The 15,445-nt window shown below is 43.0% G+C and overlaps 1 protein-coding gene across 2 annotated transcripts in view; it reads right to left on the minus strand.

Moving 5' to 3' along the window:
- SIAH3 (siah E3 ubiquitin protein ligase family member 3) overlaps window positions 1-15,445 on the minus strand; it is a 102,224-nt gene that overhangs the window by 35,600 nt on the left and 51,179 nt on the right. The window lies entirely within an intron of this gene.

Below are 15,445 nucleotides of genomic sequence, written 5' to 3' on the forward strand. Positions count from 1 at the left end.
GTATTGTGTTACTCTGAAACTTTCTTATATTACTTAGGCATATTTCACCTTCTGGTAGCATGGTGCCTGGAAAGCATGCTTTTCAGACTCTTGGGGGGATTTTCTGATAACGGGGCCTGCATATTCAAAACATAGTTCATTCTTTTCATATTTAATTTGGTGTACTTTAGGTTGGCCATACTTTTCAAAGAGATGATAGGCACTTCCTGAAAATAAGAAACTCAAATGGGAACTGAGTTTGGGTCCCCATTTGTCCCCTTCTTATGGTTGGCCATCTTCAGTGGCTGAACTGTATCTGCCGCCACACACCAGCCTTCTCTCTCACACAGAAAATGTAGTGTCTCACAGGATACAGGGTCACGAAAGACAACGTGACATAGAAAAACAAACTACATGTCCCACGAAGCACTGTGCACTAGTGCAAACCTAGAAAAGTATTTCCCTTAGGGAGACATAGTGTAACAACATGGCATTGGAGTTTTCTATGAAAAGCTTCACATTTTTTCAGAATGGAAATATCTGATCTGTACACACTAGCTAAGACATTTTCTTTCTGCAATACTTGCGGGTGGATAGATAGAGACAGACAGACAGACAGATAGAGACCTAGATGAACAGATGGATGAGAAATACTTTTCTCCACTACAATTGACCCCCACCATATTCTTGTTTTCCAAGTCCCACATTCCCACTTACTCTGTTGTCATTTCCCCTTGTTTAAAGCTCTTCTTCAGAAAATAATCTGTCTTCTGCCTTGGAGTACAACAGGACTATAAAGCAAACATCGCTCACCAGAACAGCATGTCCCCTTCCGCCTCAGTTATTTGTAAATTGCCTTCATCATTTTGTACCTTAATTACTCTAAATTCTCCTCAAATGGCCTTGTTTTCATACACTTGAATAATCCTACTAATTTCAAGTGAGATTATTATTTGCTGATAAATGGCACTTTTAGGTTGCAGCATGTATGGGAAGGACTTATTTTTGTTTTATTTACAGCTTGCTGCTACAAGGAAAATTCCTGTATACTTCAGTGGTCTTCATTTTTACTTCTGCCTCTACTGTTATATGCAGTCATAGCCTGGAGGAGAGGACAAGAAAGTTAGGTGAGAAAAGTGTGTCTAAGCACAGGGGTAGGCTTTTCCATAAAGTGCAATTAATAAATGTGGATACCTCCTCACAGACACCATGGTGGGGTGAATGGAACAGGCAGCACAGAGCAGTGAGAACTCTCAATTTCTTGAATGGCCAGCTAAGGCAGGTTTTTTCTTGGCCCATAGCAAGCAAGTAGGTCATCAAAAACAGCTCTTTGGTGGCAGTTCCATGGCTTAGATTAGTACTTGGATGCTTATCTGCTCACACAGTGAACAGTGATTAGTCACAAGAAGACAGAGAGCCTATTTATATGCCCATGTTTGAAAGCTGGGTCTAGTCTCAACAGTATGGGCATCACATCTGGAAAAGCATTTCTCCCTGTTTTAGACAGTGCAAACTGTCTCAGTTTTTCAGACAGAATACTGGACTCGTTAGGTAATCAAACAAGACAGGCGCAAGAAGACTTCTGTGGTGTAATTGTATGAGCATTGCTGTAAAGCAAAGGAAAGGTTATGGGAAGGTTCAGCTTTTGCAACAGGACCCAAGAAACATCTTGTCATTATAGTTTATCGGTCTCTAAGTAATTTGGAACTGAATTGCTTAAAGAACAAATTATTCCTCACCTTGTATCTCACTCAGACAACAACAGGCCAAACCAGGCCAACAACCAGGTAATGACTGTGTATTTCAGAGGCCTAAAGTATGAAACATTTTCTTCTGTTGGGGGTTCAAGATGATGAGGAAAATCTCTTCAATGGCCAAAGGGAAAGGGCTGCATCTCAGAATTGAAGAATTGCTTCTGTGCCTTCAGACACGTCCCTTTTCTCATAGCTATTCCCTTTTACTGTTTTTTGATGGAATATTTGTTAAAATAGACAGTTAAAAGCTGGCAGCTCTGAGTGGAGGAGGCGCTTCACCTGGTTGTGAGATCAGAGTGATGATGTGGCACGAGATCAGGAGCTTGCGCTGTTGACCTCAGTCCCCAGTTTCGCTTTGTGTGCAATACCTTCATTAAGCAGCTGAATCAGAGCTCTCCAGTGTGAGAGGAAATTATTGCTTTCCGAACAAAATTGAGTTAGTCTGGGCAGAGCTTAACTGTCAGGAACACATGTAGGATCCTCAGGGGAAAATGCTACTTCTTCTGAATACTAATGGTGTTCCTGGGAGAACTAGGTATTGTGAGCCCTTCATGCTTTGGTCATTGCTTTGGATCTTTGATTTTCCTAGTTATAAAAAGTCTGGATACAGTGTGTATTTTCAGCACCTTTCGTCAGGAAACTGAATTCATGCCTTCCAGATTTCTCGAGTCTGTCTGGGCACAGGTCATTACAGTCTTACAGAGTTGTGTGATTTTGGAACAGGCTGCCCAGAGAGTTGATGGTGTCACCATCCCTGGAGGTGTTCAAGAACCGTGTAGATGTGGCACTGAGGGACACGTTAGTAGGCATGGTGGGGATGGCCTGATGGTTGGCCTAAATGACCTTACATGTCTTTTCCAACCTTCATGATTCTATGATTCTATAATAAGCTGACACTCAAAATCGAATCTCTAGCCTACATTTTTGTACTTATAAACTGAAATGAGTTGGTGGTAACTGTGGAAGATCACTTCTAGATGATGGGATAAAGCAGGTGATCATAGAATTGTTTGTTCACCACGTGACCTCTCGTTCATTGCGAAAAACATGGTTGGTAAGACTTGGACAAGTTGTCTGTAGAGTGTCACAAATAACTGCTTGGGGATAGTCCTAAGTGCTGCCACCCTCTGCATCGCTCCATGCCCCAAGAAAGTGGCATTAACCACTTCTCCTTACCCTCAGTGGAGGCATCACATGCAATGCGATGCATTTTTGTCCTACCTTCCCTCTCTAGGTGAGCACTGTGGGGGCTGTGTGCGCAGTTCCTGCAGCTTACCTAAAGTAAATATGGAGGAAAAATGGTACATACAGTGACAATTTGCTAATTATCATAACATTTAGGCAGATTTAGGAAAAAGAAAAATGGGATAAGCTTTACTTCTTTCCTTGCCTGTTGATTGATTTGCAAGCTCCTGAGAACTGATAGCTATTCTGGTTTGAAATGGATGGGTGTCATTCTTATGCTGCATAATTTACTTCTTGCAGAGGGAAATTTTCTATCTCTCCCTCTCCTTCTTACTGTTGCTGATTAGCTCCTTATTTTTACACTACTCATTTGTCAAGACTATTTTTGGATAACTGAGTTTTTGGCAAGGTCACCATCAGCCTATTGCTTCCCTGTAATTGGATTATAGCCTGTAGCAGGGCCCTGTGCAAATGCTGACTTTCCCATTCTTGTTTCCTCTTAGGTAGTCTAAAACAGCTGATTTTGTACTGTCTTCATGTAACACTCACCTTGGCATTTTGCACTTAGCAGACTCAGTCTGTCCTCCCATCCCAAAAGAGCAGTTTAGTACTTTTTTCAAAACTTTTTGAGCTTTTTGAGCTCCATCTTCCCACTGAAGCCAGGTTTCCCATGGGTTTGCTTTTGTTCTCAAGAAGTTGGGGATGTCCTCCAAGAATCTGTGGTATCAGCCAAAGCCTGTGCTCTGCCTGGTGTGATCTTAGTCATAGAATCATAGAATCAAAGAATTGCTCAGGTTGGAAAAGACCTTCGAGACCATCAAGTTCAACTGTAGCCTAACCATACCACCCTAACAATCTCTGCTAAATCATATCCTTGAGCACCACATCCAAATGGTTTTTAAACACATTCAGGGGTGGTGACTCAACCACCTCCTGGGGAAGCCTATTCCAGTGCTTAGCAACCCTTTCTGTACACCTTAGTTCACAGAATCAGCCATGATAGAGTGGAAGTCATGCACTCAGCCTCTGTGCTGGAAAGGGACAAGTCATCTTTTTTTCAACATTCAAATCTATGCAGAGACTTGAAATGAAAACACTAATTCAGGTCCATGGCTACCTGAGATAGTTTCTCCATATGATGGAGAGAGGCAAAACCTCTGCGGAGTTGGTGATGAACAGGATGGAGCATCGTGATCATACAGCACAAATAGCACAACCAAAGCTCACCAAACTCACTGTAAATAGTTTAGCTTTCAACCTGTCTGCACCTATGAGGTAATAGATTTAATTCTTGCTTCGGATGCAAAAGGTGAACTCAAAGAACTTTCCATTTTTTAGAAAAGTGTAATTGGCAGAAATATTTTCCAAAGGCAAATTGATCATCTTTATTCAGATTGTGGCCTATGCCAAAGCACTAACGTACATCTTTGATCTGCAGAAATTATGGGATTCTAATATAGAATAATAGATTCTCATCAGGACTTCTAACTTTAGGAAATTGTTTAATCTCCATTCTCAGTGTCTGTTTCTTTGATGCCACCGTAACTGAAGGGTCCCAAGCGCTGGGAAAAACAGCTCACCAGCTCAGAACAAAGCTGATTATGTAAATTGTGCATTAAGATTCAGCTTCAATTTAGTTTTTTTCTGTAAATAAATACCCAATTAACATTCATCTGCTAAAAGTCAGGTAAAACATTTTCAAAACTACCATTGCTGTGCCTGATGTGACTGTACCATAAACAGTGATGAGTTGATGGCATGTGGACATCAAAGTCTAAAGTCTGAAGCATATTTTAAGAAGGAGCAAGGCAAATATTTGACTGTAACAGAAGAAACATTGCTTGATTGTCTGAGATATTCAGTGCTTCCTTTTGTGGTTGTACAGTTTACACCACGCAAAATACATTAATACAGTCTCTAATCTCTGTCTTGGAGATCACAAGTAACTATAACTCACTGATTCACTTTAAATATGAAACATTTCATCTAATGAATGTCATTACTCATGGATGACCAAGCTTTTTCTTAATGGCTTTTCATTTCAACAGCTTGCTTCTGAGTAGTCATCTTTCCTGGGTCTATCTGGTATTCTACCACCAACACTGTAAAAGATGATACTGAGGAGGAGCAGAGTGATGAATCTTGCCAGGCATTTTGTGTTACTCCTCAAGGAAAATGAAAGATTCAAGTGCTCTTAACACTCAGCTATTTTAAACTATTTAAATAATTGGAGACTTCATTGGCACTTGACAAAGAAGCAGACAGGAGATTGGAGCAGATTTTGTTTATACTGGAAATAGAAGAATGTCTGCATCAGTTGGAGATCAGTAACAGGCTTATAAATTATTTAACATCCTAAGGAAGGAGCAGTGCACCAGTGTAATTCCATATATGGGATGTGAAAGTTATTTTCTATGGGACACTGCAGGTAATGGTCAAGTGTAGCACATTGCTTTATGGCTCCAAGGTAGAACAACCAAGGGAGAAATTTCACTTCTGCAAGGATCTTTCAGACCTCAGTGCAAACTTCCAAGTACTCTGCTATTCTACCCAAGATGTTTGCTTGTAGGGAACCTGCACCACTGGTGCAAATGCCCACAGCTTGGTGGAAGCTAGCCTTGGGCATAAAATTGCACGCCTGTAAATACATGATAGTGGTACAACAAAATACCATATGCAACACTAAAGTTGACAGCCTAGTTCCCTGTAAAACCAGTGAACATTAATGCTGCGCTGAAACCTTTATTTCAGAATGCATAAAGGCAGAATCTGGCATCAAATTTCAAGAATGCTTTATTGCTCAATTTAAATGTGTTGGCAAATCTCAGATACCTCAGTGGTTCTCCAGGTATCAGAACTCATATCCCCATTCCTGTCCAATTTTCCGGACAACGGTGTGAACAGGTCATGAGAACTGTAGATACAACTGAGAGGGAACAGAGGGTTTCAGCTTGGACAGGTGCTTCCTAATCAGAAAAGGGAGGTTCTCCCATCCTGCAAGGCCAGAGCCAGAACTCAGAGCCAGACCATGTGAGAGTGACCTCTGAAGAGGCCATGGTGGGAAGGGGCCCTGGGCTTTACTGTATCCAGACACTAACCCTGTGTATTGCTAGCTGAAGCTGGGAAGGCCAGTATGAATCCACTACTGAACATCCACTCATCCTTGCACTTCTCCTCTGTGTGAATTGGTTCTTCTGCCATCACACTCTTAGGTATAAATCGGACAGAAACATCTCTTACATCACATGTCCTCTTGCAGTTTAGGGAAGCTGGACTGCAGAGGGGAAAGGTATGCTGAACATCATTGCTGCAAGCAAAGCTGTGCTTGGTGGCTAATGCCTGACATAATTGGAAAGATCTGGAGAAGGTTCTTGGCTCTGACACCCTGGGTGAAATACAACACACAAACACAACACCTCCAAACATCTCCCAGAATGTGAGACACTGCATTCACACCGTTATTCTACTCTGTGTGCTCTGCCAAGATGTTGGGGGAAGCAGCAAGCTGAATCCACCAGAGTGCATCTGCAATGCTGGAGCATTAGCATGGCCAGTACTAACAAAACAAGTTTTTTGGCACTGATAACAGCTCTTCTGTAAGTGGAAAACTCAGACTCCTGGGAATAAACACAGATGCAGTATAGATGCACACATTCCTTGGAGCTGTTCTTTCACAAGCAAATAAACAACCACAAAGCAAGCATGCTTCGTATGATTTGTACTCTCACAACATGTGATTAAAGATTCATGTAGTTTGGTTTTCACAAATATCAGATGCAAATCTTAAATTACTCTCAAAACAAAGAGAAGCGTCTACCCTCTTGACAACCTGTCTCACAGATTTGTTCTGCCCTTCTGCCCATGATGTGCCACCACACTTACCCATTCCTCACTACACTCCTGATCTCTTCTCCAGTCTTTGACCACTCTTACCTTCTGACTCCCAGGAGCCCTACCTGGGACAAGCAACTGTGGGTTACAGAATAATAGAATATCCCGAGTTGGAAGGGATCCGCAAGGATCACTGAGGTCCAGCTGCTCACGTAACACATGTATGAAAACCATACTTTGCTGAGGGATGAGGTTTGTGGGGCCCTTGAATGTATGACCACATTTGTTAGAATCTAAAACTGGGCTTGGATTTCATTTACAGAATCACAGAATCACAGAATCACCCGGGTTGGAAGGGACCCCAAGGATCATGTAGTTCCAACCCCCCTGCCTAGCAGGGCCACCAAACATACACATTCAGATCAGGTTGCCCAGGACCCCGTCCAACCTGGCCTTAAACACGTCCAAGGACGGGGCATCCACAACCTCCCTGGGCAGCCCGTTCCAGGGCCTAACCACTCTCCTTGTAAAGAACTTCCCCCTAACATCCAACCTAAATCTTCCCTCCTTCAACTTAAAACCATTTCCCCTAGTCCTGCTATTGTCAGCCCTTTTGAAGAGTTTACTCCCCTCCTGGGTGTAGGTTCCCTTCAGGTATTGATAGGCTGCAATGAGGTCACCCCGCAGCCTTCTCTTCTCCAGGCTGAACAAGCCCAACTCCCTCAGCCTGTCCTCATAGGGGAGGTGCTCCAGCCCCCTGATCATCTTAGTCGCCCTCCTCTGGACCCTTTCCAAAATCTCAATGTCTTTCTTGTACTGAGGGCTCCACACCTGGACACAGTACTCCAGATGGGGCCTCACAAGAGCCGAGTAGAGAGGGACAATCACCTCCCTGTCCCTGCTGGCCACCCCTCTCCTGATGGAGCCCAGGATCCCATTTGCCTTTCGAGCTGCCAGAGCGCACTGCTGGCTCATGTTCAGTCTCTCGTCCATCAGGACCCCCAGGTCCTTCTCTGCCGAGCTGCTCTCAAGGACCGCTCCTCCCAGCCTGTACAGGTGCCTGGGGTTCTTCCGGCCCAAATGCAAAACCCTTCACTCTGCACCCACAAAGGGACATTCCTGAATATTTCTGTGTAGAACGAAAATCTTTTTAAAGGAGGATTTTTAGAAGACATGCATTATTCCAATCAGATGCCTCTGTGACCTTTGAAGCAGAGAGGCCAGGAATTGTTGGCAAGCTTTACTGAGTATGACTTAAATGCATTACATTAGAAAGCACTCAATTTAACTGGTTGTTTTTTCTGATTTGCTTGGCTACTCCAACCATCTCCTCCCGCTTCTTTACTGTGATGGAGATGCCATTAGGCTGGCATGCAGAAAAGACTTCACGTCAGCATATTCGGGGTCCTAAAGGCAAGTTGTAGCCATCATTGCATAGCTCAATGATGAACAGAATTCCAGGCCTTCCTAATTAACCTCTCTGATTTATCTTCTCACCATGTGTTAAATCAGAAGTTAAATATAATAGAGGAGTAATTCCTGGCCTCATTTTCAGAAGGTTAGCCTTGCATTTTAGATGGTCTTTCCACCTGGATCAAAATGCAAACTCTTATAAAACCAATGCCACTTCTAGTTCTTTGCTGAGAGTGAGGAGAGGTACACAAAGAAGAGTTTTGCAAGCAAAAGAGCTGTGAAGATGTCTTCAGCTGCAGAGTATTCAGGAAAGGGATTCAACCACATCTGCACAAAAACATTTTGAAATCTTGCTCATATCACTTTAGATCTCACCATGCCAGGCAAGATATCAGGAGATGTTGGTCCAGGCTCTGAGCAGTCTGATTTAGCTATAGGTGCCCCTGTTCATTGCAGGGGAGTTGAACTAGATGACCTTTAAAGGTTCTTTCCAACACAAATGTTTCTATGATTCTATTATTGCCTCTTGGTCTTCAGAAAATGATGTGGTGTATCCAGCCTTAAAGAAATGGGACCCAAGGCTGGGGATGCAACACTGCAGCTTCACATAAAAGGTCAACATCACACAGGCTTATTTTTTCCAGACATTTTAAAAGTGTCTGGTAATGACCCCTCAGAAGATGGGCTTCATGGATGTTTACAAAGGACAGCAATATCCTCAAGTAAGCAGCCATAAGAATAGTGATAGACAGCCCTGAAAACACAGCCCCAGTAATACTTGCACCGCACTTTGAAGCTTTAGAGCATACTGAAAACACAAATAAATCCTCTGAGCAGAATAGCTTGGTAGCACTACCTGCCTCTTTCAAATGGATTAAGAAGGAGGAAATGCTGCCTTTATCAGTAACCCACTTCAATTTTTCAGTAAAGAAAGAAATCAATGGCAGGAGCTCAAAGCTGAAAACTTGAGGTTTTTCATGCTTCAAGGAAGAAAGGGGTTTCATTATCCCTTGAGGAAGGCTAGGGAGACTTGTGGCCACAGTGTGGGTCTCCAGTCTGGGTGGATGTGTGGTCCCTATCCAGGTGCAGGTGCAGAGGGGTTTTCTCCTTGGCTGTGGGTAAAGGCATAGCAAGTGGCTTAGATATAAACATCTGCACTGTGAACTATAAGGTTGGCAGAGAGATTTCTCACTACTAGTGTTATCAGTTTTGCTGTTGCTAAGTCCAGCAGTCTGCTTAAAAAAAAGCTAATGATAGCAACAAATGGAAGAGGTTCCATGTCTCCATTTGTTTCCCCTTGCTGTAGCGAGAGACATTTTGGTCAGACGCATTTGAAATGTTTACAGATCGTTCTACTAATATCATTAAGTATTAAATGCATGTTCAGGAATTCTGCTTAGTCAGGACCTTAAGAAAACGTTAAGAAAATTCAGCTTGTAAGACAAGAGGGAGAAAAAAAAAAAGCAACTTATCTATTTCTTAGTCTGTGATGATGACTAAAACAAAATCCTGTGGAATTACGTTTCACTAAAATAAAACTTATGGGAGATGTAGTAGAAAATTGTGGTGAGCTGGTGACACATTGCCTGATTGCTTTTGGCTCTGTCTACACTGGGAGGCAAAACGCCTCAATTTCTGTGCTTCTGTGACTGATGCTACTGCTGATGTGGGAAAGTTTTTCTGCATGTTCTGTGTTTGAATGTTATTTCCTAATATATGAATTATTTTTAAGAAGAAACTGATGGAAATTTTTCAAGCAACTGAGTTTGAAGCAATCCTGCAAAAGATACTGAAGGCTCTGTGCAATGTGGAACACCTTTCGGAGTAATATATGCTAGCTTAAAGGGCAGTGACAAACAGTATCTTCACTGTTTTTTTCCCTTCTGCTTTAGCAGTGAAGATAAATTACAACATCTCCTGCACTCCTCTCCCCTCAAAGCAGAGCTTTAATTTTAAATTTCATAGTACACCAGAAAGAAAACAAACAAAAGTAAATGAGAGAATAAATCTACTGGGGAAAATACAGTGATGGAGAGTCGCTCCAGTGACTTCCGAATGTTAGAGGTGCCTACTTGATTTTATGGGCACTGCAGTTTCCAAGTGGTTGGAGCTATCTTGGTGTGTTACAATCACTGCAGTTCAGACATGAAAGTTTGGCTTCAGGTTTTCACTTCAACCTTTTTCAATCTAGAATGGAAAAACATGAAAATAGAGAATCTCAGGCAATCTACAAGCTCTGGACTTTGGCCTGACAAAGCACACACAGCTCATACTGAGGCTCACTTACTGTTGGTCTGAGCAAACAGTGACAGAAGGAAGAAAGCACTGCACACAAAATTAACAATTAATTTATGTCAGATAGGGCTTAAGTTTACTTATTCTTCAAAACGTGACCAGTACATAAAAAGAAAACACCTTGGCAGAACCACTCCTGATTACTCTCACGTCTCTTGTTTTCTCACTGGCAACCTCAGAAAGCACTTGGATGTCCTCCCAGAATGTGTGCTCAGCAAGGATCTGTGAGCTCAGTGTAGGAAGTGAAATGTCCTTCTTCTATGTCAAGGAGCTTAGACTAGACAATTGCCTCCCTTCTGGCCCCAAATACATTTATCTTGTAACAACAGTGGCTGCAGAGTTTTTTTTGCAGTTTTATCCAGGAGAAAGTCTGCCATGGTGCACAAACAGAGGGTGAGATGATTCTGGATGTCAGGAGCAGTAAGAAGTGCCTCTTTTGAGGCTGTGTCCTTCCAGATTCTTAGAAATTTAACTATGCTGCTTGGATACAGCTTCTTATTGATTTATGTGGGATTCAGGGAGACATGATCTAAGCAGAGGAACACAGAATACTGCCTCTGTTGGACAAGGGGGATTTCCTCCTGCCCTGCCTCATTGTGAGATGTGATGAGGCAGACCCAAGCTATCTAACCTGGCACTGCAGTGTTCAGTATGTACATCATCCTGATCCATCCCCGAAAATGCCACTTTCTTGCTCTTTCCTGGGTATTCCTGATGCCATCAGCATAGAAAACTGATGTGGGGAGATACACAAACATTCACAGGAGGATTTTGGGGTGGACTGGCCACATCTTTGAATTCACATAGTATGTCTGCAGGATAGATCACAAGCCCTGACATGGTCACTGTTGTCCTAAGTGATGGCAAATAAGGCCCCTGTCTAGGTGCAAGACATCTCCTAGTGCAGAGGTCTACAAGATCTCAGATGGGTTAGGTGTTAAATGTGCCCATTTCTTCTCAGAGATAGCAAAGGGAACTGAGAGTAGCCCATCCAGGTGGAGACAATTCCTTTGTTGGCACTCCAAACCAGTGAGGCTAAGATCTCATGATCTTAGGGAGAGTCTGGCCATTTAGCTCAACACCATCCCATCTCTTCCAGGTCAGCTTCATTGCTGGAAAGCTGTGATGGTCACAGAGTTGAGTGGGTGCATTTGTCCTTTCATAGCAAAGAAAAAACCTCTGAGAGGTGAACAAGTATACACGTGGACACAGCAGTAAGATTCCATGTATAATTAGGTTTATACTGAGTGTCTAAATAGGTGCACATGCTCCTAGAGGACAAGGTACTCCAAGCCAAAAGCCTCAGCTCCAACTCATAGGAAGTGAGCTGGAAAAAACCTGAGATGTGATGGATGCCTCATCCCTGGAGACATACAGGGCTCTGAGCACCTGATCTAGCTGTGGGTGTCCCTGTTCATTGCAGAGGGGTTGGACTAAATGGCCTTTAAAGGTCCCTTCCAAATCAAGCGATTCTATGGTTCTATGAGTCTGTGATGAGTGACTAGCAACCAGTGGTCAAAGCACATCCGAGAGCCCTCTCCACTCTTCAGCAGAAAGGAGGTAGTCAGGGTATTGCTCCTCATCAAGGAAAAAACACCAAACCATGTTCCTTTTCTAGGACGATCACAGCTGCGAACTGTAATGCATTGTTCATTGTCCTCGAGCACGCATCTCTCAAGTGCATCCCAGCAAAGACAAAGCTATTTGTGCTAGTCAAATCAAGGAAATAATCATTACTTGTAAAATTACTGCAAGCTGATTTTCTCATTAAAATTTCATTAATGTCTTTTTTTTCTCTGGCAGTAGTAAATGCCATACTTTTAAAATAATCTCATTCTGTTACATTTCCATTAACATTAGCCACCATATTAATAGCTTGAAAACACATGTTGGTATATTTGTACTGCTAATGAGCATGCCTTTCTCCCTCCCAAAAGATAGTTATGCTGTGAAAAATAAATATTATGGATAGTGCTTTGCATTCCTCCCATGGATGTGTTTTAAAGATATCAGCAGGGTTTCCACTTGATCTCAAAGGTCTCATTCATATTTGGCTTGGAAATGAAAAGCCACCAAGTTATTATTGCCTCCATCTGAGCACAGAGCCCTGCTGACAAAAGGAAAGTGTCACATCAATGGCACTTAATCTGGAAGGGGAGATTTAGACTGGATATAAGGAAGAAGTATTTTACAATCAGGGTGGTGAGGCACTGGCACAGGTTGCCCAGAGAGGTGGCGGATGCCCCATCCCAGAGACATTCAACGTCAGGCTGGAGGGGCTCTGAGCACATGATGGAGCTGTAGCTGTCCCTGTTCATTGCAGGGGCTTGGACTAGATGAACTTTTAAGGTCCCTTACAATTCTATGATACTATGATTTGATAATTAATGCAGGTTGATTCTCTGTCATCTCCTCCCAGCTCCTTTGTTGAGGAGGGGAGAGGAGAGGAGAGGAGAGGAGAGGAGAGGAGAGGAGAGGAGAGGAGAGGAGAGGAGAGGAGAGGAGAGGAGAGGAGAGGAGAGGAGAGGAGAGGAGAGGAGAGGAGAGGAGAGGAGAGGAGAGGAGAGGAGAGGAGAGGAGAGGAGAGGGGAGGGGGGGGGAGGGGAGGGGAGGGGAGGGGAGGGGAGGGGAGGGGAGGGGAGGGGAGCGGGCTTACTACTCAAGGTGTTCAAGAACTATCTGAATGTGGCACCGAGGGTCATAGTTTAATAGGCATGGTGATGATGGGATGATGATTGGCCTAGATGATTTTAGTGGCCTTTTCCAACTTTAACGATTATATGATTCTATCACTCAATGCCTTCATGGGTCAAATCTTGTCATTAGCTGTTTCTTTCGATACTAGAAAAGCCCATAACCCAAATGAATCAGCAATGACTGGAGCTTGGGGAGAAGCTGACAGTGTTACTTTACCTGGTAACAGAGAGAAGCTTACTTTTTTCTTCCGTGATATTTGGAAAAATGACCCTAGGAGAGTTGAAGAGAAAGGGGTTTTTTTTTGTTTTGTGTTTGTGTTCTGGCTAGCCTGTTTATCCTAAAGAAGATATTTTGTGGTGATATATTGACTTCCTCCACATTTTTTTCATTACACTTTAATAAAGTTTCAGGAGTACGCTTTGGCTATCCCTGAGGAGGTAAATCCAGAACGACCTGAAAGACTTTCAATCTTGCAGAGGATGTTTTCAATCTGTTTTAACATAATCCCTAACTGCAAAAATTCAGAAGCTTTCAGATTTCTTCTAAGGAGAAAATTAAAGAGGATTTCAGAACTTCTGGTGACATCCAAGTGAATTGCCCCCATCCAGCACTTTTTTGTGCACTGTCCAGCTGGGTGATTCAGCCCAATCTGCAGCTGGCCTTGAGTCATCACCTACCTGCTGGCCACCACTTATCCCTTTCAGCCTTACCTTGCTACCCTTTTTCATCAACCACAACCCTAAGTCCTTCTCAGCAGGGATAGTCTTAAGGCATTCTCCCAATTTGTATACATACCTGGGATTACTTCGACTCATGTGCAATACCTTGCATTTTGCTTTGTTGAACTTCATCAATTTCACGAGGGCCCTCCTTTTGAGTTGATCAAAGACCCTCTGGATGGCATCCTTTCCTACTGCTGTATCAACTGCATTGCTCAGCTTGGTATCATCAGCAAACTTGCTGAGGGTGCACTTAATCCCATCACATATGTCATTTACATAGATGTTAAAGAGTACCAGACTCAAGAAAGACCCATAGGGGGCACTGCTCATTACCGGTCTCCACCTGGACATAGAACCATTGACCACAACCCTCTGTTTGCGACCTTCCAACCAATTCCTTATCCACTGAATAGCTCACTCTTCAAATACATATCTCTCCAAATTAGAGATAAGGGTGTGGTGGGGAACTGTGTCAAAAGCCTTGCATAAGTACAGCTAGATGACATCAGTTGCCTTGGTAAAGGGACACTACCAAGACATGAATGTTTCAGCTTATGTTTAATAGAATAACTGAATCATAGAATGGATTCAAAAGGACCACAATGCTCATTTAGTTTCAACCCCCCTGCTATGTGCAGGGTCACCAACCACCAGACCAGGCTGCCCAGAACATCCAGCCTGGCCTTGAATGCCTCCAAGGATGGGGCATCCACAACTTCCTTGGGCAACCTGTTCCAGTGCGTCACCACCCTCTGGGTGAAAAGCTTCCTCCTAAAGCATGTTTAGCAGTTCTGACCCAAAAGTCACAACAAGCAGCCCTGGAAGAGGGCTGAACCAAGGAGCTAGATGTGGGAAGTATAAGAAAGACCTTGGCTTGGGGCTCTTGTAGGCTGGACACATGGATGTGCAGAAGGATCCAGAGGCCAGAGCCAGTTATCTTGATAGACACATAGTGAAAAAAACACATTGCACTCTGGCTGTGGGGGTAGCTGGTGTCCCACATGATGACATCCTGCTTGATAGGGAAAATAGCCCCATCTAATTTCTTAAGGGCAGCAGTGATCCAGAAAGGGGGGAAACACTTATATAGGAGGTTCTGATTAAAAAAAATTAATGACTTCCTTAGTATTCAGGATATTAATGTTGACTGCAGAGTCCAAAGAAGCTAACACTGTACAACCTATGAGAAAACTGAAATTTGTACAAGACTCTTCATAGCTCTGCAGATCATTTACAATCAGCTACAGTCATGTGAATGATCCTGTCTGTATCCAGCCCTTTTCCAACTTTTCCAGTATTGTTTGATGTATGGCCAAACAGCTGTGAGTCCAAACTGGCATTTTTATAAACAGATCTGGAAGCAAAGTGAATTTACATTCAGTCCCTTTGTCTATAATGCAGTTTTCACTGATGCAATAAGCTTGCGGAAAGAATTTCTCTGAGAGTCTTTATTACATTTGTTAACAAGAATGAGGCTATTCCCCTGGAGCATTTCAACCATAATATTTTATATACAGAGACGGTTTAATTTCTCAGTCACTTTCATTAATCTTAGTATCTTAAAAATCC

The sequence above is a fragment of the Lagopus muta genome, chromosome 1, assembly GCF_023343835.1.
Source record: "Lagopus muta isolate bLagMut1 chromosome 1, bLagMut1 primary, whole genome shotgun sequence".
NCBI lineage: Eukaryota > Metazoa > Chordata > Aves > Galliformes > Phasianidae > Lagopus > Lagopus muta.